Source organism: Ailuropoda melanoleuca, chromosome 12 (assembly GCF_002007445.2).
Source record: "Ailuropoda melanoleuca isolate Jingjing chromosome 12, ASM200744v2, whole genome shotgun sequence".
NCBI classification, from domain to species: domain Eukaryota; kingdom Metazoa; phylum Chordata; class Mammalia; order Carnivora; family Ursidae; genus Ailuropoda; species Ailuropoda melanoleuca.
In genome coordinates, this window is record NC_048229.1 from 43898500 (window position 1) to 43923324 (window position 24825).

The 24825-nt window shown below is 39.5% G+C and overlaps 1 long non-coding RNA gene across 1 annotated transcript in view; it reads right to left on the reverse strand.

The window, feature by feature from the left end:
- Positions 1–24825, reverse strand: part of LOC109489108 — a 75207-nt gene that overhangs the window by 28241 nt on the left and 22141 nt on the right. The window contains exon 2 of the long non-coding RNA XR_002142061.2: positions 19585–19699. This is a non-coding gene — a long non-coding RNA (uncharacterized LOC109489108). The remainder of the gene's footprint in view (positions 1–19584; positions 19700–24825) is intronic.

Sequence of the window (24825 nt, forward strand, 5' to 3'; positions counted from 1 at the left end):
CAAGCTCACTGTATTTGTACTCTAACCTCTGCCCCACATCTACAGATTGGATCTAGACTTCTTGAACTGACAGTTGGTAGGTGGATACAAGACATTAAAATAAGATTGAGTAAGGTTAATACTCTAGTTCTGTCACTTAGTACTATTGGGTTTTAAAGAGAAACAAAAGGAAACAAAATAAAACTACTTTTTGAAAGATCAGTTTTCTCAACTGCAAAATTGGAATAAGAAGAGTTAGTTGGGTTCTAGGTCTAGTTGGCATAGGGTAAGCACACCCCACCCTGTCTCTCTTGCCGACTATAATTAAAACCGGACAGAGTAGATGGAGCAGTGATCATAGGACTCTAACAAGAAAATAGCAGCAGGAAATCAGAGAAGGGAAACAGATACCAAAATGCCACTAAAATAGCAACAAGTCTCCTTGGTTTCCTTCTACCGCTTTGGTTTTTTCACCCTGAACTCAAAGTCAGTCCAAAACCTGGTGCCTGCGCACCAGGCACAGTCAGAAAAAAAGGTCCAAGATAAGTCTTGTGTTTATGATCAAAAAAGCATAAAAAAGACCCTACAGAAACAGTGAGGAAAAATGTCTATTTTGTTTGTTTGTTTCATTTGTTTTTGTTTGTTTGCTCAATGTCTCCTGTTCCAGCCACAAGACAGTCCCGCCAAGAGAGAGCAACAACAGGGTCTGATAAGATGCTCAAGGCTCTGAAGGAGGGAAACCCTTCTTCTCTGACCAGAGGAGCTGTGGTCCCAAAAGCATGACGATAGTCCACGTTCTCTTTCCACACTCTATCATCTTCCCACTTGACGCTAGAGGGAAATGCAGTTGCAGGCAAGAGCAGGAGAGCGGGGAAACTAATCAGATGTCCAGGACGGAAAGTCCCTGGGAGCAGAGAAATGTTTAGGAGATGGTGGAGAGCAAAATGCTCAGGAAGGTGTTTCTATAAGGTTGTTTACGAACTCCTCGGCTTGCACGCAAGCTGCAGTGTGGGTGGACCTGACCGTAAGCATCATACCAAAGTCTTTGGGAACCACAGTTCAGAATATATTACCTCCTAGGTTTCAGACCGGACACTGGGTGAGACACATGGAGAACAGGTCTGAATAGCCATCTAAGTGCTTTAAAAATGGAATTTAAATTGGAACCAGAACTCACAGACTGTGGGCCTTCAGCCTGAAGAAAACTGGCTTGATTTTTTTTCAGAAACATAACAAAACAAAACAAAAATAAACATTATTCAAAAGATTCAAACAAGATCCAGAGACTAGAATAATATTCAAAATGTCCAAGATGGATTCCAAAATTACCTGGCATATGAAGAATCAGAAAGATCTCTATTTTATTCAAGGGAGAAGACAGGCAGCAAACCTGAGATGGCATAGTGTCTCACAGATGGAACTTTTAAACAATGACTTCATTTTTTTTAAGATTTTTTTTATTTATTTGGCAAAGAGAGAGAGACAGTGAGAGAGAGAGAGCGCGCGCGTGCGGCAGGCAGAGGGAGAAGGAGAAGCAGGCTCCCCACTGAGCAAGGAGCCCCATGTGGGGCTTGATCCCAGGACCCTGGGATCACAACCTGAGCTGAAGACAGATGCTTAACTGACTGAGCCACCCAGGTGCCCCTTAAACAATGACTTTAAAGGAGCTATTATAACAAGAAATAAGGGAAAACACTCTTTAAATAAATGGAAAGCTATAATGCCTCAGAAATAGAAGATACACAAAAGAATGAAATGAAAAATTTACAACCAGGGGTAAATTGGCTTAGTGGTTAAGCCTCTGCTTTTGGCCCAGGTCATGATCTTGTGGGTACTGGGATGAGCTCTGAGTCAGGCTCTCTGCTCAGTAGGGAGTCTGCTTCTTCTGCTCCCTCTCTCTCTGTCTCTCTTTCCCAAATAAATAAAATAAAATCTTCATTTTAAAAAAATAATTACAACTATAAAACACAATACCAACATTTAAAAAATTCCTTATATTAGCTTAATGGCCAGGAGATGATATAGGAAAGAGTCCCTGAACTTGAAAGTAGGTCCATAAAAATCATCCAATCTGCATGACAGAGAGAAAAATGAACAGAGACTGAGGGACCAGTGGGAAAATAACAAAGGTCTGATATTTGTATCATTAAATTCCCACAATAAGAAAAAGAAATTGGTATATGAAAGAAAGAAAGAAAAAGGAAGGGAGGGCGGGAGGGAGGAAGGAAGGAAGGAAGGAAGGAAGGAAGGAAGGAAGGAAGGAAGGAAGGAGATAGATGATAGATGGTAGATAGATGACAGATAAAGAAGTAATGGCTGAAAACTTCCCAAATCTGACAAAACGCATGACCTTACAGATTCAAGAAACTTAATGACACTCAAAAGGATAAAGTCAAAGAAATCCATGCTCCGATACATCACTGTTTAACTTGAAAGTGAAAACAAAGAAAAAACATTTAAAGCACCTGTATATATATTATTAAAAAAAATATTTGAATGGCTGCAGAATTCTCATCAAAAAACATGGAGACCAGAAGAAAATGGCACAATCTTTTTAAGGGGCTGAAAAAGATGACTCTTAACCTACAATTCTGTATCCAGTGGAAATAATTCTTTGGGAGTAAAATAAAGGTGAAATAAAGACATCGTAAGATTAAGTAAATCTAGGAGAATTGTAACCACACCAAATGCTAAAGCAAATATTTCAAGAAGAAGGGAAATAATACTATGGGAAATTTGGAACATCATAAATAAAGGAAGACTAATAGAAATGGTAAATAGCTAGATAAATATAACAGACTATTTTTCTCTTCTTAAGTTCCTTATAATATACATAAAAGTTGAAAGCAGAATGTATAACATGGTCTGGTGACATTTCTAATGTAAGTATGTGTAATACATATAAAAAAAACATCAATGAGGGAAGGTAAAAGTTTCTACGTTACACTTCAACTAACAAAATGTTAATTGTAAGTAAACTAAGCATTTAAGTATGTATATCACAATCCTTAGAGCAATCACTAAACAGACCTGTAAAATACATGGAGTAAAAAATAAATAGTTAATTGTGTCATTTCATTTTTTTGTTGAGTTCTGTGAGTTCATTACATATTCTGGATACTAGACACTTACGAGGCCAAGATATATGATTTTAAAATATTTTCCCCTTCTGTAAATTGATTTTTCATTTCTTCATAATACCTTTCTATATTATATCTTTTAAAACTTTGTGTTTTTCTGTTGCCTCAATATCCCCACAAAAAGATGATAAGCTCCATACTCAAGTACAGCAGTGTGGTCCTGCCGCAAGCTCCCCTTCTTGCCGTTCCCTGACTGACGTAGTGATATTCTAACACACACATGAAATCCCTCATGCCCTCTGTATTTGTACTCCACCCTGCCTCCAAAAACACACCTGCCCATGGGCCCTCACACTCTCTTGATTCCCCACCTGCTTGGTTCAGCCTGTTCCCTGGGAGCTCCTCTCATATGGCCCCTAGATGCATGCCATGCCTCCCTCTTGTAGGACCTGTCAGTATAGGAAATCTCTTCCACTTTTGTACATCTCTCCATGGTGTTATGCCATGTCTACAACTGGAGATTATCAAAAAACAACAACCACCAAAAAAAAACCCCCCAAAACAAAAAACAACCAACCAAACCAACAAATAAACAAAAACCATTTGAACTAGCATAATTATTCCTTACAACATGCTGTGGATGCCCAATTTTTTTAACTTTGGTGGAGCCCAATGTATTTATTTTTCTCTTTTGCTGCTCATGCTTAAGAATCCATTACCAAACCCAAGGCCGTGAAAATTTACACCTATGCTTTCTTCTAAGAGTTTTATTTTCCTAGTTCTTATATTTAGGTCATTAATCCACTTGAAATTAATTTTTATTTATGGCATGAAGGACCGGTCCCATTTCATTCTATGTGACTATCCAGCTGTCCCAGCAACTTTGTTCAAGAGACCATTCTTTACCCACTTAATGGTCTGGGTATCTTCGTCAAAAACCAACTGGCCATTAAAAGGTGGGTTTATTTCTGTTATTGGAACATTAATGGGATGTTATTCCATTCATTGGTTTGTTTGTCCTTATGCCAACAACACACTGTTTTAACTACTGTAGCAGTATGTTAATTTTATGTCATGCATTTTTTGGCTTCAATTTTTTTCAATGGAAGAAAATAAATACATAAATAGGAAATAACAATGCATCTTGAAATATCCAAAAAAAAAAAGGCAGGAAAAGGGGAAGAGAAAAATGAAAAATATTAAGAAATATCAGCTCTTCTCAAACTCTTCCAAAAACACTGAAGAGTGGGAACCCTTTCCTATCTCATTTTATGAGACCAACATTATTTCAATACTAAAACTAGATAGAAATGCTGCAAGAAACCACCAATCAAGAATAATGATACAAAATTCTTCAACAAAATACTAGTATATTGAATTTAGTAGCATAGGAAAAGAATTAGACACCCTGACTAAATATGACTTATTCCTGGAATGCAAAGATGGCTCAACATATATAAATTAATCAATGTAATACAAAATATTAATAGAAAAAAAAGAAAAAATGCACATGACCATCTCAATTGATGCAGAAAAAGCATTTGATAGACTGCAATACTCTTTCATGATAAAAACATTCAACATAATAGTAATAGAAGGAAACTTTTTCAGTACAATAAAGGCCATATATGAAAAACCTACAGCTAACATCATACGCAATGGTGAAAGACTGAAAAATTTCCCCCTAAGGTCAGAAACAAGACAGGAATGTCAGCTTTTCCGTTTCTATGCAACAATGCACTGCAAATCCTAATCAGGACAACTAAGTAAAAAAATAAATAAATAAAAGATATTTGAATTGGAAATAAAGAAATAAAATTATGCATTCACAAATGACATAATCTTACATAAAGAAAACCCTAAATATTCCATAAGAAAATCTGGTAAAATGAATGAATAAATTCAGCAGGGTTAAAAGACAAAATCAAATCCCCAAGTCAGTTGTATTTCTATACAACTTTTTTGGATAACAATTCTATGCCTTTGTGCGTAACAATTCTACACAGCCTTTTGGAAAACAACCTTTTTGGATAACAATCCAAAAAAGAAATTAAGAAATACTATATGGTGACTAACATAACATAATAAAAAATTGAAAAAAATTGAAAAAAAAAGAAAACATTTCTATTTACAATAGCATTAAAAAGAATAAAATACTTAGGAATAAATAAAACCAAAGAGACAAAAGACATATTTGAAAACAACAAGACATTTCTGAGAGAAATTAAAGAAGACATAAATAAATGTATAGATGTCTTGTGTTCATGATTTGGAAGACTTACTGCAATAAGATAATAGTACTGCCCAAGGATATCTACAGATTCGATGCAACCCCTCTCAAAATCATCACAATGTTTTTCGCAGGAATAGAAAAACTCATCTTAAAATTAATTTGAAATTTTAAGGAACCCCAAATAGCCAAAATAATTTTGAAAAAAAAAACAAGGACTCATACTTCTGACTTCAAAACTTACTATAAAGCTATAATAATCAATGCAATGTGCTACTGGCATAAGGACAGACATACACACCAATGGAATGGAATAGAAAGTACAGAAATGAACACTGACATTTAAGATAAAATCATTCTTGACAAGGGTACAAAGGCCGTCCAATGGAAAAAGGACAGTCTTTTCCACAAATGGAAAACTGGATATCCACATACCAAAAAATTAAGTTGGGGCTTTACCTTGTGCCACATATAAACATTAACACAAAATAAATCAAAGGTCTAAACAAAAGAGCTAAAACTATGCAAATTTTACCCAAAAAATGGCATTGCATTTGTATATCTAATTTCTTAGATATGACACTGAATACATAGGCAAAAAATAGATCATTTGGACTTCAACAAAATTAAAAACTAAGAGCATTATTTTTTAAATATTTTATTTATTTATTTGAGCAAGAGAGAGAGAGAGCATGAGCAGGGCAGAGGAAAGGGAGAAGCAGATTCCCCATGGAGCAGGGAGCCTGATGAGGGGCTTGATCTCCTGATCCCAGGATCATGACCTGAGCTGAAGGCAGACATTTAACCACCTGAGCCACCCAGGTGCCCCAACGAACATTGTTAAGAGATTAGAAAGACAACCCATAGAGTGTAAGAAAATATTTTCAAATCATATATATGATAAGAGGAATAATCAGAATATATGGTGAACACTGGTAGCACAATAACAACAACAAAAAATTCAATTTAAAAAAGGGCAAAGGACTTGAATAGACATTTTTCCCAAAGAAGATATATAAATGGTCAATAAGTGCATGAACTCATATGTGGAATTTAAGAAACAAATGAATATACTGGAAAAAGAAAAAAAGAAAGAAAGAAAGAAAGAAAGAAAGAAAGAAAGAAAGAAAGAAGGAAGGAAGGAAGGAAGGAAGGAAAAGGAAGGAAGGAAGGAAGGAAGAAAAGAAAGAAAGAAAGAAAGAAAGAAAGAAAGAAAGAGAGAAAAAGAAAGAGAGAAAGAAAGAAAAAGGCAAACCAAGAATCAGACTCTAACTATTGAGAACAGAGGATTACCAGAGGGGAGATGGGTGGGGGATGGGCTAGATGGGTGATGGGTATCAAGGAGTGTACTTGTGACAAGCACTGGGTGTTACATGTAAGTGAAGAATCACTAAATTCTACACCTGAAACTAAGATTACATTGTATGTTAACTAACTGTATTTTAAATAAAAACTTAGAGAAAAAAAAAAAGATGATCGGCATCAATTGTTATGGGGGAATGCAAATCAAAACCACAATGAGATACTCCTTCACACTTACCAGGGTGGCTATAATCAGGAAAATAACAAGTGTCATCAAGGATGTAGAGAAATTGGAACCCTTCCACATTTTTGGTGGGAATGTAAATGGGTGCCGTCTTGGTGGAACATAGTTTGGCATTTTCTCCAAAAACGTTAAACACAGAATTATCCTATGACCCAGCAATTCCACTACCAGGTATATGTTCCAAGAAAACTGAAAGCAGGGACTCAAACAGGTACTTACACACTAAGTTTCACAGCAATGTTATTCATGATGTCCAAAATGTGGAAACAACTCAAACATCTATCAACAGAAGAATGAATAAATAAAATGCATTATTATATACATGCAATGGAATACTGTTCAACTTGAAAAAGAAATGGGGCTCTGATACATGCTACGACATGGGTGAACCTCAAATATGTTATGCAAAGTAAAATAAGCTGGACTCAAAATAACAAATATCGTATGATTTCACGTATACAAGATAACTTAGAATAGACAAATTCATAGAGACAGAAAGTACAAGAGTGGTCCCCCTGGGCTGGGGCAGGGAGAAATGGGAAGATGTTTAATGGGTATAGAATTACTGTTGGAAATGGAGAAAAAGCTTTGGACATTGAGAGTGGTCGTGGCCGTATGACACTGTGATGTTCTCAGTGCCACATTACACATTTAAAAATGGTTAAAATTGTATGCATTTGTTGTGTATTTTACCACAATAAAAATAATACTTAAAAACTACACACATTTTTTTTAAAGCTCAGGAAACAGACAAACAAAAAGACATAAATTAAAAGACAGAGACTGTCAGATGGATTTTAAAAGACCCAACTAGACAGTATCAACAAAAACTTACTGTAAATACACTGATACTTGATGATTAAAATAACATTAGAGAAAACAAGGCACCATGAAAACACTAAGCAGAAGAAACTTGAAATGCTTACATTAATATCAGACAAAAGGAAAAAGGAAAAAAATATCAGAGCAAGAAAAATGTTTAGAAATAAAGAAGGACAATACAAATGGTAGAAAGGTCTATTCACTGAGAAGTCATAACAACCATAAATATGTATGCGCCTAACTATATAGCCTTAAAATACATGATGCAAAAAATAGACTAATTCACAATTATCCTTGAATACTTCAATGTATCTCTCCTAGTTAAAGATACAACAAACAGAATATTGTTAAGGAGTCAGAAGGACAGAACACCATCAAGCAAATGGATCTAATTAATATTTATATAGCATTTATCACCCCAGCAGTAGAATGCACATTCCTTGCAAGTTTACATGAAACAATCAGCAACATAGGCTATATCATGGGTCACAAATCAAATTTAAAAGAATTTCCATCATCAAAGTATGTTCTTCGACCACACTATCAGGGTTCTTTTTATCCAAAACAACAGACATAGCTTTCAATCAAAAATTACAATCATTCTAAACAAACAAACAAATAAATAAACAGAAACACAGTCTGAAGAGATAAAGTAAGAATCAGAATCAAACTTACATCTGGCAGAAATTTTGGAATTTCCAGTGTGGGAATTTAAAATAACTGATTAATATGCTAAAGACTCCAACGGATGAAAAAATGGACAGCATCAAAGGAGAGATGGGTAATGTAAATGGAGAGGTGGAAACTAAGAATAAACAAAAGGAAATGCTATAAAACAAAAACAGGGTAATATGAAAAATACCTTTGATGGACACATCAGTAGACTAGATAAAACCAAGGAAAGAACAGTGAACTTGAAGGTATGCCAATAGAAACTTCCAAAACTGAATTGAAAAGAGAAAAAAAAAAGAATTAAAAAGATGGAATGGGACTTCCAAGAACTGAAGGATAATGACAAAGGATATAACACAAATGTCAAGGGAATACCAGAAGGAAATGAGAGAGAAAAAAGATAAAATATCTAAAATAATAGTGACTGAGGATTTTCCAAAGTTAATGACATAAACCAAACTGCAGATCCAGGAAACTCAGAGAACACCAAATAGGATAAAGACCAAATACTACATCAAGCCATATCATATTCAAACTGCATAAAATCAATGACAAAAAGAAAATCTTGAAAAAAGCCAGAGAGGGCAAACACAGCTTACCTGCAGAGGAAAAAAAAAATAAGAAGAAGAAGAATAATTACATCAGACTTCTCTTCAGAAACCATGCAGGCAAGATGTGAGTGAAGTTAAGTATTTAAAGAGCTAAAAGAAAATTATCGTCAACCTAGATTCTGTATCCAATGAAATTATCCTTCAAAAGCAATGAGGAAATTAAGACTTTTTATGAAAAAAAAAAAAAAAAACTGAGGGAATTTGTCACCAGCAGGCTTCCCTTGCAGAGAATGTTAAAGGAAGGTCTTCAGAGAAAAGGAAATGATACAGGTTACAAACTCAGATTTACATTAAGAAAGGAAGATATGTAAAGGGGTGAAGGGGAGGGGGAGGTACAGGCTTCCAGGTATGGAATGAATAAGTCACAGGGATGAAAGGCACTGCATAGGGAACATACTCAATGGTAATTTAACAGTGTTGTGTGGTGACAGATAGTAGTTACACTTATGGTGAGCACAGCATAACCTACAGAGTTGTTGAGTCCCTATGTTGTACACATGAAACTAATGTAATATCATGTGTTAACTATACTTAAAAAAAAGAAAAGAAAGAAGAGATTTAGAAAAGAAATTAATGAAGGTAAAATAAAACATTTTATTTTTGTTATTTTTACTTGATCTAATAGATGTGGCCTTGTTCAAAATAATAGCAGCTATGTATTCAGTGAGTATAGTTTAGGGATAAAGGAAATGAATGACAGCGATGTCACAAGGAATGGGGAACACTCTGTTGTAGGGTACTTGCTCTACACATGAAGCAGTATTGTGTTATTTGAAAGTGGACTTACTTAGGTGTAAAAATATACTGTAAACCATAGGCAACCACTTTAAAACTTTAAATAGAAATATAATTACTATGCTCAAGAAAGGAGAAAAAATAGAATGATATAAAATGTTCAACAAACACCGGAGAAGATAGGAAAAAAAGAGTGGAAGACAAAAAGAAAGAAGCAAAGAACAAGGACAATGAATTTGAAAAGTTACAAATATGGTAATCCAACTTTATCAATAATCACTTTAAATGTGAATGGCATAATACGCCAATTAAAAGACAGAGACTATCACAATGGATTTAAAAAAGCAAGACCCAACCATATGTTGTCTATAAGAGATCCATTTTAAATATAAAGGCACAGTCAGATTAAAAGTAAAATAACGGAGAAAAATATATCATATTAACACTAATCAAAAGAAATTTGGAGCAGCTATATTAATTTCTGACAAAGATGACTTTAGAGCAAGGAGTTTTATCAGGGATAAAGAGAGACATTACATTATAACAAGGGCTCGATTCTCAAAAAGGGCATAACCATTCTTAATGTGCATGCCTCTAACAACAGAAAATCAAAACATGTGAGACAAAAACTAATAAAACTACAAGGAGAAATAGACAAATCCAGTATTATAGTTGGAGCCTTTAACATCCCTCTACTGGTAATTGACAGATCCAGTGGGCACAAAATCAGTAAGGATATAGTTAAACACACAGCACCATCAATCAACTGGATCAAATTGACTTTTATAGAAGACTTCATCCAACAATGGCAGTTCAATCCAACAACACATTCTTCTCAAGCACACGTGGAACATTCATTAAGATAGAACACATTCTAGGTCATAAAACATACTTTAGTAAATTTGAAAGAATAGACATCATACCAAGGATATTCTCTACCCATAATGGGATTATGCTAGAAATCAATAACAGAGAGCTGGAAAACCCCAAAATATTTGGAGATTAAACACACTTTTAAATAATAAGTGGGTCAAAGAAGTCTCAGGAGAAATTTTTAAATATTTTGAACTGAAAGACAATAAAAATGCAATCTATTAAAATTTATGGGGTGCAGTAAAGCAGTAATTACAGGGAAATTTATAATAGTGAATGCATATATTAGAAAAGAAGAAAAATCTAAAATCAATAATCTAAGCTCTACCACAGGAAACTAGAAACTGAAGAGCAAATTAAATCCATAGTAAGCAGAAGAAAAGAAACAAAACAAATCAAAAAATAAATAAGTGGAATTGTAATTAGGGAAACAATAGAGAACATCAATGAAACCAAAAGTAGTTTCTTTGAAATATCAATAAAATTGAAACACCCCTCAGCCAGGTTTACCAAGAAGAAAAGAGAGAAGATAAAAATTGCTAACATCAGAAACGGAAGAGGGGCCATCACTACTGACCCAGGCACATTAAAAAGATAATAAATAATTATTACAAAGATAATTATTTCAGGATCTGAATAGATGTAAAGATATTCCATGCTTATGGATACAAAGATTAAATATTGTTAAGATATCAGTTATTCTCAATTTGATCTGTAGATTCAATGAGATCCCAATCAAAATCCCAACATGTTACTTTGTGGATATCAACTAACTCATTCCAAACCTTATATGGAAAGGCAAAAGTCCCAGAACAGTTAACATTATACTGAAGAAGAAAGTCAAAGGACTGACCTGAACCAACTTCAAGTATTACTATACAGCTATAGTAATCAAGATAACATGGTATTGGCAAGAGAACAGACAGATGCATGGAACAGGAATAGACTCATATAAATATAGTCAAATAATCTTTCACAAAGGAGCAAAGACAATCATGTGGAAAAAAGAGAGTATTCAACAAAGTGTCCTGGATCAATTGTACATATTCGTGCAAAAAAAAAAAAATCAGTCTAGACACTGACATTATGCCTTCACAAGAATAACCTCAAAACGTAACGTAGACCTAAATGTAAAATAAAAAGCTGTAAAACTCTTAGAAGATAACGTAAGAGGGGCCCCTGGGTAGCGCAGTCCTTAAGCGTCTGCCTTCAGCTCAGGGCGTGATCCCGGCGTTCCGGGATCAAGTCCCACATCGGGCTCCTCCGCTGGGAGCCTGCTTCTTCCTCTCCCACTCCCCCTGCTTGTGTTCCCTCTCTCGCTGGCTCTCTCTATCTCTGTCAAATAAAGAAATAAAACCTTTAAAAAAAAGAGAGAGAGAGAGAAGATAACGTAAGAGAAAATCTAAGTGACCTTAGGTTTGGCAATGAGATTTTAGATGCATCAAAATCACGATCCATGAAAGAAAAGATTGATGTCAGATTTGATTTAAATAGAAAACTTCTTCTCTGTGACAGACACTGTTGAGAGACTCAAAAGACAAACCACGGGCTGAGGAAAAATATTTGCAAACACATATGTGATAAAGGGCTTGTATCCAAAATATACAAAGAACCCCTACAATTCTATAATAGGAAAGGAAACAACCCACTTGAAAATTAAACAAAATATCTGAACAGACACCTGACCAACAGAGACATACGGATGGCAAATAAGCATATAAGAAAATATTTGACATCATGTAGGAAATTACAAATTAAAACAATGAGATACCACTCCGCTCCTATCAGAACGCCTACAAGCCAAGACTTTCGACATCAGAGGTGTTGGTGTCGAGCAACAGGTGAGGATGTAGAGCAAATCTCATTCATTGCGGGTGGGAGTTCAAGACGGTACGGCCACTTCGGAAGACGATTTGGCAGCTCCTTACAGAGCTAAACACGATCTTACAATACGGCCCAAGAATTGTGCTTCTAGGTATGCACCCAATGGGTTAAAAACTTATACCCGTACTTCCTGTGAAAAGCTGCCCATGAATGTCTATTGCAGCTTTAGTCGTATTTGGCAAGACTTGGAAGGAACCCAGGTGCCCTTCAATAAGTGAATCAACAGTGGTACATCCATACAATGGAATACTATTTAGTGATACAAAGAAGTGATCCATCAAGCCATGAAAGAACATGGAGGAAACTCAAATGCATATTTCTAAGTGAAGTAAGCCAGTCTGAAAGGAGTACATATTGTGTGATTCCAATTATATGACATTTTGCAAAAGAAAAAACCACAGAGACAGTAATAAGATCAGGTGTTGTCAAGAGTTGATGGGGGTTTGGGGGTGGTATGGTGAGAGGATGGACAGGTGGCATACAAGGTGTCTTTAGGGCAATGAATTTATTTTGTATGACCCCTCAATGACACATGATAGATACATGACTTTATGCAATTGGCAAAACCTGTACAACACAGAGTGAATCCTAATATGAACGATGGACTTCGGTTAATAACAATGTGTCAATATTCATTCAACAATTGTGACAAATATACCACACCAATGCAAGGTATCAACAATCAGGGAAACTGTGGGGAGAAGATTTGGGAATTCTGTACTTTCTGTTCAATTTTTCTGTAAACCTAAAACTGCTCTACAAACTTCTGTTAAAAAATATATGGATCAAGGAAGGAATCTCAAGGAAATTTAGAAAATATTTTGAACTGCAAATGAAAATGTGAAGACAGCATATAAAAATTGTGGTGTGCACTTAAATCAGGGCTCAGAGAAAAATTTATGATTCAAACTTTGCATGAGAAAGGAAGAAAGAACCCAAATCAACAATCTAAGCTTCTACATTAAGACACTAGAAAAAGGGCAAAATAAATCCAAAGCAAGCAGAAGGAAGGAAATAGTAAAGAGAAATGAAAGAATTTGAAAATAAAAGTCAATAGAGAAAAATCAATAAACAGAAGTTGATTCTTTGAAAAGATTAAAAGAAAATATAAGACTTTAGCCAGACTGACAAGGAAAAAAGGAGGCAACATACATTATAAACAGTGGAGATGACAAGATGGAAGGTATGGAGAGACCCCACAGATATTCAAATGTTAGTAAGGGAATACTATGGGAAAACCTTACACACCTAAGTTCAACAACTTGGGCTAAATGAGTCTGTTCCTTGAGAACCATAAGCAACCAAAATTTATCCAAGAAGAAATAGATAACCCGAATTGTCTTATAACTATTAAAGACACAGAACTGGTAGTTTAAAAGATAAAACTTCTGGAAAAGAAAACTCCAGGCTCAGATTATTTTTATTTTATTTTTTTTTTTTACAAATGCTTAAAGAAGAAATAATCAATTCTACATAATCTCTTCCTGAAAATAGGGGACTTTTCCAACTAATGAGGTCAGAATTGTTGTGATACCAAAACCAGACAAAAACAACACAAGAAAGGAAAACTACAGTCTGATATCCCTTGTGAAACTAGATGTTAAAATCCTTAACATAATACTAGCAAGTTAAACACAGCAATATATAAAAATAATAGGATACCACGACCAAATGGGATTTACTCTGGGAGAGTAGGGCTGCTTCAGTGTTTGAAAACCAACCAATGCAACACAACATATTAACAGTCTAAAGAGGGAAATAACACATACACAAATAAATTGATGTAAAGGAAGAATTTTACATAATTCAACAACCATTTATACTTTTAAAAAAGTAAATCAGAAATAGAATGGAAAGTCCTTAACCTAATAAAAACCAGATAGAGGACATGTACCAAAAAAAAAAAAAAATCATGCTTCGTGGTTAAGTAATTAAATGTTTTCCCCCAAGATAGGGAACAAGACAAGGATGTTTACTCCTAGCCATCCTGTTTAACTTCTTACTGGATGTGTTAGCCAATGCCATAAGGCAAGAAAAGGAAATAAAAACCACACACATTGTAAAGGAAGAAATAAAATTGTCCTTACCCATAGAAAAATATATAATTATATAAAGGATACTCTTAGAAATAATAAGTGAGATTATCAAGGTCACAGGACAAAAAGATCAAAATAAAAATATGAATCCTATCTCTAATACTTGCAGTGAAGAATTGGAAACTGAGATTTTAAAACCAATATAATGTATAATAGCTTCAAAAATGAAATACTGAAACTGGAATTAAAATAAAAACTTTTTAAAAATGAAATACTGAGCTATAAATGTAATGAAACTGTGTCTGGAAAATTCTTATATGGTAATAAGCAATCAAAAATGACTTTGATAAACACTTACCCACATTCGTCAACATTATCTGATTTTAAAAATCACTGTGATGGCACAGTAATCAAGACAATACCCTATGGCTGATGGGACAGAAACAGAGATCGTGGAATTTAATAGTTTCCAAAACTAGACCCATGCAAATAGGGTCAAGGTACCAAGGCAAGTCAGTGGAGAAAGGACAAGTCTGCCAAGAGCAAGCTGTCAGAGGCGGGGAGTCTGGACAAGTCACAGACCTCCGAGGATGCACCTGGGACTGTGGTTACCGTAAACTGAGCTCAGAGAAGTTAAGTAAGCTGTCCGCATTCTGACAGCAGAAAGGGATGGAGTTTCCATTCCAACCAGATCACTTGGATCCCCAGATGCCTGCCTACTTATTTAACCATCTAATCATCAACTGCTACATCTTGGAAGACGGGATAATATCTACCTTGAAGGGTAGTTGTAAGGATTCTATAAGATAATGCATTTTAAGTACTTATCAAAGCATCTGGCAGGGCCCAACCAATGAAAGCTATAGTTAACGATTCTGGTGAAATAATTTTTTTTTTTAGGATTTTATTTATTTATTTGACAGAGAGAGAGACAGCCAGCAAGAGAGGGAACACAAGCAGGGGGAGTGGGAGGAAGAAGCAGGCTCCCAGTGGAGCAGGGAGCCCAATGCGGGGCTCGATCCCAGGACCCTGGGATCACGCCCTGAGCCAAAGGCAGAAGCTTAACAACTGAGCCACCCAGGTGCCCCTCTGGTGTAATTATTCTTATTAGAAAATGGGCCCTTCTGTTAGCACATGAAAAAAGTCACATTGTCAAAATTGCCCTTAAGTTATCTCTACACCCAATGTGGGGCTCAAACTTAGAACCCTGAAATCAAGAGTCACACGCTCTACCAACTGAGCCAGCCAGACGCCCCTACCCTTAAATAAGAATTGAAATCACCTGTAAATTAGTCTACCTGGTTTTGCATATTAAAATGTATACAGTTTGTATAATATGTAAATGTATATAAATCCATGCAGCCTTGTTCAAGATATGACCAAGAACACCTTCAATAAATGAAGTATACACTTTACTGTAAAATATGGTCACTCCTTTCACTGTGCTGCACTGACGCAGTCCTCCAGCCCAGAACTTTCCCCTCTCGGATTTGAGCAGGATCTCTTTACAAGTGAAGACAGAACCTACACTTACCAAGATGCTCGAGGCAGGGAGGGCCTTTTCCTGCAGGGAGACCCCTGCACTTCCTAGCTCTGAATTGCTAAATCCTTGGTAGGCATCGTGGACACTGCCAGGAAGCATTCCCCTTCTCCGCGGCACCTGCCACCAGGACACTGCAGAAGGTGTGGGTAAGCTGAGCTATGCTGCCCAGAGGCAACACGCCTGCCATCCACAGCTTCTCTCCAGAACACGGGAGAACTAAAATACCAAGCTCTTGAATCCTTCTTCCTATCTCATCTGCTCTTGTTCTCCCTTGCTTTCTCTTGGGTCTCCCTGCACATGTGCTCTCAGGAGGGAGGCAGGGGATGGAAGGTCTGCAAACAGCTCCGCAGGGCACAGTCCTGGGGAGACACAGGGCATCGAGTCCCGCATCGAGTCAGGCAGTCAGCAACCTACTTGGCCTCTCTGATACATGACTTCTGATTTTAAAAAACAACACCAAATGACACTCTTTTGTGGGGCAATTGCAAAGATTTAAAAAGGTCTCCCCTAAGAGCACACTGTTTCAAAAACAAGACCCAGAGACTCAGGAATCAAATTTAAAAAGTGACATTCAGGGATTTTTATTTAAAAGAATTTTCTTTCTCATGCAAAGGGAGAACCAAAGAGGGAGGTAGGACCATGACTGGATGGCAAAGCCTCAGCCCACCCAAGCAAGAAATGGGGCTCAAAAGGGGTCCAGGGCAATCCCAGAACCGAATTCCAGATCCCGCGTGCCAGAGTCACTGAGGAATCCAGGAGGAAGTTTCTGAAGGGTCTGCTTTGAACCTCAGAACTCACGATTCTCCTCTTCTTCACTCTTTCTCATTTGCAAGATAAATAATTTTAAGATGAAATCAAAATTATTTTACAATCTTTTAATCACTAGAAATTGTGTATAATTATTTTACTTCCACTCTAGGGCCAGGAACTGCTGTGAATTACTTGGCTTCTCCAAGTGCAAAAAGAAAATGCTTCAATTTTGCATTAATTAAAGAATTTTTTTCCCCATTCCTGTCCATTAGCCATCACCACGCCATGGCTATGAATGGTCATTACAACAGACAGAAATAGGAACATAAATTTCCCACTAATGAAAATGTCAGGAGGACACACCGTCTATCACAGAAGGTTCTGATATGGAGAGGGTTTTCTCTCTCTCTCTCTCAGCTCTCTCCAGTTGTAGTTTTTGCCAGGCCTGCATGGAAGGGCGAGCATCTTTTATTTATAGATACCTGGGAAGTGTCCTTTACGATAGATGGAGAGCTATGCTCAGATCCAAGTAAATATTCCATTGATTTTTAAAATTGCTCCCTTTCTTATCAGACCTCACAGGGTCTCGGCCTGGGAAACCTCGCTGACCTTCCTCCTTCCTGATGAGGCCAGTTTCCTTGAGATTGATGGCGGCACACGCATCTGCCACCAACTGGCTCTGTCACCATTTTATGAGGTGCACATAACATCCGTCAGCGGTGCCCCATTTCCTCCACCTTCCTCTTCCCCCTCCATGTGGGGAGTTCAATCACCCAGGCTTTTGAGAGCTTGTTCAGAAGCACTCTTGTTCTGCCTTAAGCAGAAGAATGGCTTTAGCGTTGGGTGGTGTTCAGCGCCGGCCATGGGCCTGCTGTTCGTTCCCTGGCTTCGTTGGGCCACCAAGTGCAGATCTGAACATCGGGTCCTTGTCCTCACACCGCTCCACACGCACAACCTCAGAGCTCCCCAGCCAGGCTTTTATCTCTTTGGGAAGAACATCGGCTCTCTTCCAGGCTTCCCACATGAATGGAAACTGTGAAAGGCAATGCAGTCCTTCCTATTATAAGTAAAAGGCCATCAGGACACCCACTTTGGAAAACTCTGTCTACTCATAGAGAAAAAAAAGGGGGGGAGTCAGGAGGTATTTTTAAAAATCAAGCTCTTTTGATAACCTCATATAGAACAATGTTTGTATGGGTCTGTGTTTGACCTTAAATTCTCTTTGGCTTGTGAGGCTACTGGGAAGGCTTTGGTCTTAGACTGATCAATATCTCTTCCCACAGGACAATCTTTAACACCCGGAACCTCCTTTCAGGTAACACAGTCAACAGGGTTAGGCCACTGCAAAATCATGCCAGCATTCAGTAGGCACTCAATAAAGCTTGCGAGCAGAAAGCGGGGCTAAGAGACAAAGTGACTTACTCATTAGTCATTCTCTCTACACAATTGTGCTGGCCTGGCTGTCAGAAGGATTCCAAAAATATCTGTTCTCCAGAAAACTTCCAGACAGGTTGTGTTGAATGACTATTTTAGAAATAATATTTCAACATGTTAAAATGACTATTACAAGCCACCATTTGGATCCAATTCAACAAGGATGAATGGATGAAATCAATTTCCTGGATCAGAAGGTCTTTGGTTCCAGTGACCGCTAGCAACTGGTTTTACTCAATTTCGTACATTGTGCGGGAAGGAGAGATGGCCGAAAGGTTGAACCACAAAGTACGGCAGAACTTCTCCCCCTCATCTAATCCTTGTTTTACGAGCATTCGCTACAGTCATCAAGACCCTCCCGCCCTTTCCATAAGCTGTGTGTCCTCAGCTGTGCAGCCCGTGATATCTGTGGGAAGAAGTAACTTGAGGGCACTACGGAGCTGGAGGATTTAAGCAGGAATGCAAAGGGCAGGAAAAACCAGAGCCACACACAGGCATGGACCCAAGATAAGCCAAGACAGAGATGCTACAATCAGGGATGGAATGCTGGGACAGGCCAGGCTGAGCAAAACAAAGCTGGTTCTGGCCACGAGGCTCACGGAGACTCTGTCATCACCTTCGATTATCGGAAAGGAAACCGGGTTCCGTGTACACATTGCGATGGACTTAAAATAGTAACAATACCAACAAGGCATGCAGGGCTCTGCTCCAGTACCCAAGGGTGACCCCCGATACTGAAATGAGTAACCTAAAACCAAGAGCCATCAAAAAACTGAGAATCTCTCAGGGAACACAGCTCCCCCAGAGAATTTATCTAAACTCAGGAGTGATGCCTGTGGCAGTGTTCACCTTATCTGAGGCTGCGATCTTCTTTGCAAAGTACTGCAGTACCTTCTAAAAAGCCCTTCTCCAAGGTCACCTCTTTTTTGAAATACCTCCATCAGAAAGAACCAATACTTAATAGGAACCAAAGCAAAGGAGACCATCTTCCAGCCTTGAGGCATCCAACCAACATTTGGGAAGAAGAAATGGAGCAAGCTAAAACCCCAGTAGCCCCAGTCTCCTCTCATGGCCTGTGTTGATGGCCCAATAGTTGCTACATACCATGCCAGAATTTTCTTCCTGGGTATAGAATATTCAACCCATTTGTACTGAGTCCTTGACTCACCCTAGGTGCTGTGATGGTCACTGAAAGATGAGCTAGATACCACACCCACCCTCAGGGAGCTCACAGACAATCAGAAAATAAAATATCCGAGTGATGGTAGCATAAAAATGGAATATGATGCCCGATGTACTTGCAGGATTTGGAGGAGGGAAGGTCCCTCTGCTGCTAAGCCAGGCGCGGGGTTTCCCATTCTCAGGACATCTACATGGGAGATGCCTCACCACATTGCTTGGCTGTGTAAGATCCAAGACTTGGAGCTGTAGCAGAAGGGCTGCCAGCCTTCGAGAAGATTCTGGTCCATGCAGATGGGAGTGGGTTCGGGAGGCCGGGAGAGTCCTGTGGGATTCAGGAACATTCAGTAGGAACACGAGATGTCTCTCCAGCTTCAAAGAGCTCTTTATGAGATTTTCTGAGATTGTAACCACAACCCTCCCTCAAGTAAGTGAGCACGCCTATGCCTGGGTTTTCCTATCCATAGAGGCCCCCGTGCATGTTGGCTTTCCACAGAATGAGCTGGAAACCCTTGTAGATGTGACTTACCCCCCCCCCCAGGGCTGCCCCAGTTTCACCTTTCCGGGAGGCCAATGGTCAGTTGCACAGGTAGGAAATAAACCATCATAATAAATAATAACAGCTAACATCTGTTGGTTGTTCTGTGCAAGTATTTTTTTTAAAGATTTTATTTATTTATTTGACAGAGATAGAGACAGCCAGCAAGAGAGGGAACACAAGCAGGGGGAGTGGGAGAGGAAGAAGCAGGCTCCTAGCGGAGGAGCCAGATGTGGGGCTCGATCCCGTAACGCCGGGATCACGCCCTGAGCCGAAGGCAGACGCTTAACCGCTGTGCCACCCAGGCGCCCCTCTGTGCAAGTATTTTGCATGTGATATCTCATCTTATCCTCATAGAAATGAAGGCTAAGTGAAATAAAGTAACTTTGCCAAGGTCATGGGGCTGGCATGTGGAGGAACCAAGGTGCCAGGGTACCAGCCTGCCTCTGGCTCAGATGCCTATCTCTCTAAATCCAGATTTTCTCCCTCAGGAATAGCACTGCTGCTTAAGGAAAGACCCCCCCCCCTTTGTGCCAAACTTTTGTCGATACTGTTATTTAAAGGGACACATCCCAATTTATTCCAGTATCAATTCTCTATATCATTTACCTCAGCACTGATTGTATCATTCGCAAATTAGCATTAGGCAGCAATTTCTGGTCCCATATAAAACTATTTAGCAATCTCGCCAAGAAAATGAAAGATGTAAAGCAAAAGCCTGGGTGCCGAACCTAATTCTCTTCCTTATCTTCTTGTTACATATTGACGTCTTTGAGGCCATTCAAAAGCATCCAGCTTGTCTTGCTGGAGTGCAAATCAGATTATTGACAATGAAAGCCATTTAGCAGGTTATTGAAACGGTGGAGTCCTATCTCGGTGGGATCTGCTTCTTGACCGGCTTCTACAGCAGAATGGTCAACTTTTGTTTGTAGGGAACTGAGATGTTCCCATTTATTCCGGGGGCCAAGCGTGAGTGTTGTAGAATGCCTGCTCCGACACATCTAGATGTCTCTCCCCCGATCTTCGCTCCCCCAGGGTCCAGCCCTGGCCACCACCCCAGCTGCTGGCCTGTGAACCTGCCAAGGTACATTGCCCAGAAGGGACAAGCCAAACAGAATTCCCTGTTCCGTCAACCACCCCCACATTTTAAGGAGCCCCGACCATTGCTCAACACAGAGCCAGTTTCTATAAAAACTGCTCCAGGAACATTCTGCCTAGTTCCATTTATTTAGCAATATGCATCATTGATGTCTGCTGTGTGCTAGCCACTGTCTTAGAGTCTGGGACAGAGAAACAATCATACCAATAAGAGCAATCGAAATCTGTTTTGTGGGGGGACACTGATATGCCAAGATCTCTGTATTTGTGGTCCTAGATGCTGGGCGTATAGTCAGCACATGACCTTCTGGAATTGCCTCAGCTGCAGAGTGCTGCCTCGTCCAAGGTCATGCCCCTTCCCAGCCATCCCACATTCAGGGACTGATGACCACAGGGGTATGAAGATCTGGCCATCTCAGCTCAACTCTTAAGGCCTCTTTAAGCCCCAAAAGTCCCCATGGGCTGTCACTGAGTCATTGTAGCTTGATGTGTCAGGCTGCTTAATTACACTCCTTCTCCTTCCCTCCCTCCCTCCCCTCCCTCCCCTCCCTCCAACAGGCTTGAGACCAAGGGCTCGCTTTCATCAACATCAGGCACACTGAACTCCACCTTCGTGTCTGCTTCCCAGAAAACCCAATCTGTACCAGCTGGAAACAAGAGCAGTCCAAGAGAGAGGAAGTGCTGAAGTGGGGTTTTGAAGCTGGGTCTCAATCTCTACTCCACTGGCCATAAAGGCCCCATCGCTCCTGGTAGGTGTTGGCCCAATTGTTAAAACTTTCATAAGTGCTGAATGGGGATGATACGCCTACATAAGGAAGTACGTTTGAGGGTATCTGGTAATTGAAAACTATGAAGGAAATAATAACCAAATGGACAATGGAATTCAGCTAAATTGGATTGTCATCTGGAAAAAAATATAAGGGAAAGATAAGAGCAATTAACCAACCCTTGAAAGCTACTGCAAGGCCCCTGGGCCTCTTTGGAAACAGACACAAAGGCCCATCTCTTGCAGCAGAAGGGTAGAGAAGATGAGGACCAGGCCTTGGATGGAGTTGTTAGATCAGTTGAGCTCCATAAAAGGTTAGACTCCCCAATCCCCAATTTGGCAGCTCTTCTATGCCAAGGTTAGAACCCAATCGGGGGAAAGGTGGACCATGACACTGGGTTGGGGACATCAGATGAGCATCTGGGGAAACCATCTAACTCCAGACTCCCCAGGACCCTCTGAACCTACAGAAGTGGCCCACCCCTCCCTATTAAAGACCCACCCCTCCTCTTGCTTGCAGGCAATGTAAAGTTCCCTTCCTGGATCATGAGATACATGTCCCTCAACGTTGACCTCTAGTTCCCACACTTCTACACTAAGATCAAATCAAACTAAAGCCCAGCTGGAGTCATGCTGAGTCTGATAAGAAAGGACAAGTGTCCTACCCTAAATGTGAGATCCATCCAGCATGTACCTGCTGGAGCCAGGAGGTTACGTATGGGGTTGGAGACTGATAGTGCTTGAGCAAAAGAACCGAAGCAAGAGGTGATATCAGACACAGTTTCTCAATTTAGGAGGGCTCTTTCCGAATACAGGATTTAAAATCTTGGTGAGGTCCCTGGAGATGGAAAAATGTGCTACTGAGTTGTCTCCTAGGACTATGGAAGAATAGTGGAAGAAGGGATTAAAAGGATCTCAGAAGTAGGCATACCAAGAATGGATGTACCCTGAAAGGCCAGAAACCCAGATGATTATGTTCTTTGCAAAAGTCTGGAAAATGCACCATTCACAAGAGGCCTATGGAGTGCACTGGTAAGAGGGGCACCAGCTCACTGTGAAGTTCAGTGGTAGCTCTCCTTTAGACCACAGCTAGTGGTACAGGAGGCTGTTACAGAACTGGACAATGGGGACAATAGAACACTCAAACAATAGAGGAAGGATCACAATGGGACACTTCATTGTCAGAAGCCAAGAGGGTATAATTATTGTAGTAAGTGGCACGGTCAAAAGGCCACAGATCTGCTGAGCTACAGAGATGGTTAATAGAATACCCTGGGGTTAATAATATCCCTGGGGGCAAAATACAACAGGGCTCTACTCAATTTGTACCATCAAAAGAAATCAAAGATGCATGATAAAGAGAAGGAAGGCAGTCTCAACAAAAAGCCATGCTTCCTTGTCCAGTCCTCAGACCTGGAACTCGCTGAATGAAGATAAAGCCATGTTCCCACAAGGGGGGATCCTGAAACATCACAGTCATGGATACCCAGTAATAAGTCCTCCTGTCCTTCCCCAGAGGGAACTGCACTATGCCTTGGAGAAAGGAAAACATTCAAACATCTGGCAGATGGCAAGGCTCAGGATTTGAGTCGACATGGATACCTGCAGGCCCAAAGAATTGTCACAGTCCCCTAGAGAGAGCGATAGGACAAACATGTCATCAGTGGAGTCCTGGCCAAAGTCTGCCTCACATTGGCTCCAGTGGATTCACAGACTTTATGGTGGTCATTTCCCCCAGTCCTCTAATGGATGTCAGGGCAGATATACTGGGAAACTTGCACACTGTGTCCCTTGCCTGTGGAGTAAGAGCCATTCTAATGGGGATGGCCAAATGGAAGCCTCCATAAGTGCCCACCCCCGATCAAGATGGAAAGCAAACAATAATATTGCATCCCAGGGAGATGACAGAAATTAGTGCTCCTTTTAAAAATCTAAGAAATGCAAGGGTGGTGATTCCCATCACATCTCCACTTAACGACCAGCGTAGCCCGAGGGAAGAATCACATTGTAGGTCCCTAGGGTTTTGGATCAAGGCTGTACTGTCTGCATTAGAGACTGTGACTTTTGGAAACCACTGCCCAATGTAACTACTGGGCCTTGATAAAGATGGTGTGCCTGACCCTGGGACCCCAAATGATGGGATTCTGTCACAATTTCTGGTGGGCCTAGAAATATTCCTTGGGCGATCGAAGTGATTAATCCAGAACCAACCCCAGCAGGGCCTGAAGACACAACAAGCGAGTTTCATGAGCAAGTACTGTTGACCTTCACATCACTCACAACTCTTGATCTCTCTCCGAGCTCACCCTATGACTTTGGGGGATACCTGATGACCATCTGACAGAGGAAGAAAAACCCCAGGCTTCATTCACAGACGGCTCAGCTCAGTGCACAGATTAAGGATGCAAATGGACAGCAGCTGTATTGTAACCCTATTCAGGAATGACTTTGAAAACCAGTGGTGGGGGGAAATCCTCTCAATTGGCAGAAGAATCTAGATAACATACGTGGTCATCCACTTTGCCTGGACCAAAAAGTAGCCCAATGTTAGACTATATATAGATTCATGGGCAGTGGCAAATAGGCTAGTTGGTCAGGGATCTGGAACAAGAAAAATTAGTGTCTTAATATATTTTTTAAAATTTTGTCTCTATTTTACAATCCTATGACATCATGAGATGAGAGCCTTGCCCTTGCTGACTTGGAGAGACTGCCCCATCCTGGGGCTACCTAATTCCTAGGGAGAGCAAACTATTGCCGCATGAACAGTGTTTCCTATGCAAATTAACCAATCTAAAGCCTGTATCCCACCTCCTTTATTAGTCGGTCACAGCTCTCTTACATCGTGGGCTGATATTCCCCTTCCCTAATCACTCCAGGGCCAAACAATTCCATCTCGGACATCCACCATGGAAAGGGCACTAGAGGGCCAAGGAGAAAAATGGCATAGCCAATTGACTTCAGCCAGCCTCTCCTCAGCTACCCCAGTGCTGTGTTAAGAGCATTAAGAACTGTGTAGGCACGGCGGCGGTTTGCACAGAAGCTTCCA